Source organism: Pseudophryne corroboree, chromosome 2 (assembly GCF_028390025.1).
Source record: "Pseudophryne corroboree isolate aPseCor3 chromosome 2, aPseCor3.hap2, whole genome shotgun sequence".
In the NCBI taxonomy this organism is placed as follows: domain Eukaryota; kingdom Metazoa; phylum Chordata; class Amphibia; order Anura; family Myobatrachidae; genus Pseudophryne; species Pseudophryne corroboree.
The window spans coordinates 363,185,761-363,190,858 of record NC_086445.1 but is presented as its reverse complement, the minus strand read 5'-3'; positions in this window follow the sequence as shown (position 1 = coordinate 363,190,858).

Below are 5,098 nucleotides of genomic sequence, written 5' to 3'. Positions count from 1 at the left end.
GTCATAGGTTGGTTTGAATAGGTGGGCGATGTCTGTTCCAGATGCACTTGTGGGTGGTCTCCTCTGGGTTCCTGCCGCATACCAAATGTACAGTAAATACAGTTTATATCTATATTCTGCTCCTGCGCATAACTATTCGCAGGAGCGTGCTATCTTCTGCAATCCAACACCGGAATATTACCCTTAAAATACCGTACAGCTGGATACCAAACACCACCTTATAACCTTGTTCTGTCCCCTCCTATCCTGTAAAGGTGAATCCCTTTGTTCTGATGCCATTTAAACTGTTGTAAATTGCTGGTGTGATGCAGGGAGACTATGTGTACATTGTGCACTATTTGGATTAAATATGTAATGTGTTTTGATGGCTTTTCCATGCGTTCACAAACTCTACCATAAATACCCATACCACACACTAATGCGCAGGACCGCGGGAGCGACCATACGCAAATTGCGAATATGCGCACGCACAGCAGAACAAGTACACGCACGGAGGCCATCTGTGTGTAGTTTGTAGGTGATGTGTGTATTGCAATGGTTTTCGACTTTGACGGTAGTCATAGGAACATCTAGCAGCAAATAATGCTTCAATTTACTTGCCAAATAGTCAGTGGGGGATTATTGGTATGTGGCAATGTCCCAATTGAAATACAGAAAATTAACCAAATAGTGAAAAGTAGAGATGTGCGGCGGCCACTTTTCGTGTTTTGGTATTGATTCTGGTTCCATGCTCATGTTTTGGATCCGGATTGGTTTTGCCAAAAACACCCTTTCGAGTTTTGGTTTTGGATCTGGATGATTTTTTTTTTTAAAAACACAAAAACAGCTAAAATCACAGAATTTGGGGGTAATTTTGATCCTACGGTATTATTGACCTCAATAACATTCATTTCCACTCATTTCCAGTCTATTCTGAACACCTCACAATATTGTTTTTAGGCCAAAAGGTTGCACCGAGGTGGCTGTATGACTAAGCCAAGCGACACAAGTGAGTGGCACAAACACCTGGCCCATCTAGAAGTAGCACCGCAGTGTCAGACAGGATGGCAGATTTTAAAAATAGGCCCCAAACAGCACATGATGCAAAGAAGAAAAAGAGGTGCAATGAGGTAGCTGGATGGCTAAACTAAACAACACAAGTGAGCGGCACAAACACCAGGCCCATCTAGGAGAGGCACTGCAGTTGCAGACAGGATGGAACTTTAAAAAATTAGGCCCCAAAGAGCACACCATGCAAAGAAGAAAAAGAGGTGCAATGAGGTAGCTGTATGACTAAGCTAAGCGACACAAGTGAGCGGCACAAAAAACATGGGACATTATGGAATTTGCCCAAATGTAATACACGCACAATATTGGTGGCACAGGAGAGCGTACCCCTAAACACACACACACACACACACACACACACACACACACACACACACACACACACACAGCAAAGCCTGTAAAATTAATTTGGATAATAATTACCCTTTTATTTGGAACTATTACAATAATATGCAGCACAGGTGAGCGTACCCCTACACCACACAGGGCAAAACCTGTAAAAATTATTTGGATAATAATATAAGTAATGTATGTAACCCTTTTATTTGGAGTAAATAATATACAGCACAGGACACCACCACCGAACTTATGGCAGCACAAGATACCACCACTGGAATAATGCAGCACAAGACAGCACCACTGGACTGGACTTATACAGCAGTACCCCTGGACTTATACGGCAGTACCCATGGAGTTGTACGGCAGTGTCAGACAGGATGGCACTTTAAAAAACTAGTCCCCAAACAGCACATAATGCAAAGAAGAAAAAGAGGTGCAAGATGGAATTGTCCTCCCACCCACCCTTATGTTGTATAAACAGGACATGCACACTTTAACAAACCAATCATTTCAGTGACAGGGTCTGCCACACGACTGTGGCTGAAATGACTGGTTTGTTTGGGCCCCCACCAAAAAAGAAGCAATCAATCTCTCCTTGCACAAACTGGCAAGATGTCGACCTCATCCTCATCCGCCTAATCCTCACCGCTTTCACTGTGTACATCCTCCTCCTCACTGAGTATTAATTCGTCCCCACTGGAATCCACCATCACAGGTCCCTGTGTACTTTCTGGAGGCAATTGCTGGTCAAGGTCTTCCTGGAGGAATTTATAACTCATTTTGATGAACATCATCTTCTCCACATTTTGTGGAAGTAACCTCATACGCCGATCGCTGACAAGGTTACTGGTTGCACTAAACACTGGAGGGGGGCAACTTAGGTAAAATAAAGCCAGTTTGTGCAAGGGCATCAAAATTGCCTCTTTTTCCTGCCAGTAAACATACAGACTGTTTGACATGCCTACTTGGATGCTGTCACTCATATAATCCTCCACCGTTCTTTCAATGGTGACAGAATCCTATGCAGTGACAGTAGACATGTCAGTAATCATTGGCAGGTACTACAGTTCGGACCAGATGTCAGCACTCGCTCCTGACTGCCTTGCATCACCGCCAGCAGGTGGGCTAAGAAATCTTATCCTTATCCTCGCAGCCCCGGTTGCGGGAGAAAATGAAGGAAGAGCTGTTGACAGGTCACGTTCCGCTTGAGTTGACAATTTTCTCACCAGCAGGTCTTTGCACCTCTGCAGACTTGTGTCTGCCAGAAAGAGAGATATAACGTAGGCTTTAAACCTAGGATCAAGCACATGTGGCCAAAATGTAGTGGTTTGATTTCAACAGATTGACCACCCTTGAATCCTGGCAAAGCGAAGAAGGGCTCCATCCACAAGTCCCACATACTTAGCGGTATCACTCCATCTTAGCTCCTCCTCCTTCAATTTCTCCAACTGCTTCTGCAAAATCCTGATGAGGGGAATGACCTGACTCAGGCTGGCAGTGTCTTAAATGACTTCACGTGTGGCAAGTTCGAAGGGTTGGAGAACCTTGCACAAGACAGAAATCATTCTCCACTGCTTCTGAGTCAGGTGCATTCTCCCTCCTTTGCCTATGTCATAGGTGGATGTATAGGCTTGAATGGCCTTTTGCTGCTCCTCCATCCACTGAAGCATATAGTGTTGAATTCCACCTTGTTACCACCTCTTGCTTCATGTGATGGCAGGGCGGGTTCAGGAGTGTTTGCTGGCGTTCCAGTCTTCGGCACGCGGTGGCTGAATGTCGAAAGTGTCCCGCAATTTTTCGGGCCACTGACAGCATCTCCTGCATACTACCCCTGTCATTTTTTTAAAAAATCTGCACCACCAAATTTCTTGTACAGATGGGTCCACAGTTATCTTGGCTAGTTTGCTGCGCCTAGGGACAGAGCCGGCCCTAACCAATATGATGCCCTAGGCAAGATTTTGGCTGGTGCCCCCTAGCACCACCGTTGGTTCCACCTCTGACCTTGCACCTCTCTCCCAGCACCATCACCCCTCACCCATAGCAGTCCTTATTTTGGTGTTTGTACCCCCTATATTTTAAATAGGAACAGTTCGCACACTTGGCGCACAGCCCAAAAAGGGGTGTGTTTTTGCTGGCAAGGGGCATGGTCACACAATAGTAACCCCAATTCCAATTACGCCACACAGTACTGCAGCTTTATTCACATTTGATCATGCAATAGTATCCATAATTCATATTACATCCCACAGTAGTATCACTTTACCTTATAAACGTTACTCCTCACAGTAGAGCCCCTTATTCACATTACATCACACTGAATTGCTCCTTATTCACATTATACCACACCCTATTGCTCTTTATTCACATTAGATGACACAGTAGTGCCCTTTCTATACGCAACACCACATAGTAGAGTACCTTATACACAATGCCACACATTAGTAATGCATTTATACACATAATTCCACACAGTATTATAACAACCTTTATTAATGCCCTTTTACACATAATGTCCCTTACACATATGCCGCACATTATTAATGCCCTTATACACATAATGACACACATAGTGCCCCCTACACATTTGCTGCACATTTTTAGTGCCCCTATACACGACACACATACAGTAGTACCCTGTTACACATATGCCGCACATTATTAATGCCCTTATACACATAACGACACACATAGTGCCCCTTACACATATGTTGCACATTATTAATGCATTTTTACATGACACACACAATGCTCCTTACACATATTCCGAACACTACTGCACAACCAACCCACTCACATGCCCGCAGCACTCACACTGCCACTAACACTGTGACCTCTGTCTCTGTTTGGATGCAGATGTGTCCTCATAAATCTTGCCTCAATGCTAACGTCAGGCACCTTTTTTTATGAAAATGCATCTTATTTGCATTGTTATGTGGCTAAGATGCACAAACAGCTTCTGCTGATTAAAATGATATGCAGCATGCCTATATGCTGTGAGACTGCGGCTGTATCTGCATATGAAATGCTACACACAGAATATAGGCATACCGCATATCATTTTAATCAACAGGAGCTGCTGATGCCCCTAGGCATATCAAATGCCCTAGGCAATTGCCTAGTTTGCCTATGCCTATGGCCGGCTCTGCCTAGGGACAACATCGTTTATTAACATAAACCCTTCATCTATTGTTCTCAGCTGCAATACAATAAAGAGAACAATACAGCTGGGGATTAAGTCCGACTGCCCAGTCTCAGTTAATCCTTTTAAAGGTCAAGATAAACATGGACCCATCTGTATGTGCTGGAATTTGCCCAGATGTAATGCACGAACAATATTGGTGACATTGTCCAATATCCCAAATCCCCAGGAGAGTCTAATTGGGGTAAGCCACTGTGCGATGATGTCCCTCAGTTTCAGTAAGAGGTGGTCAGCGGTGTGCCTCTTACGGAAAGTGGTGATACATAGCGTAGCCTGCCTAAGAATGAGTTGGTGTATGCGAGATGCTGCTACTGGTGCCGCTGCTGTTGTTGCTGCGGGAGGCATTACATCTACCCAGTGGGCTGTCACAGTCATATAGTCCCTAGTCTGCCCTGTTCCACTTGTCCACATGTCCATGGTTAAGTGGACATTGGGTACAACTGCATTTTTAGGATACTGAGGACACTTTTTCTGACGTCTCTGTACATTCTCGGTATCGCCTGCCTAGTGAAG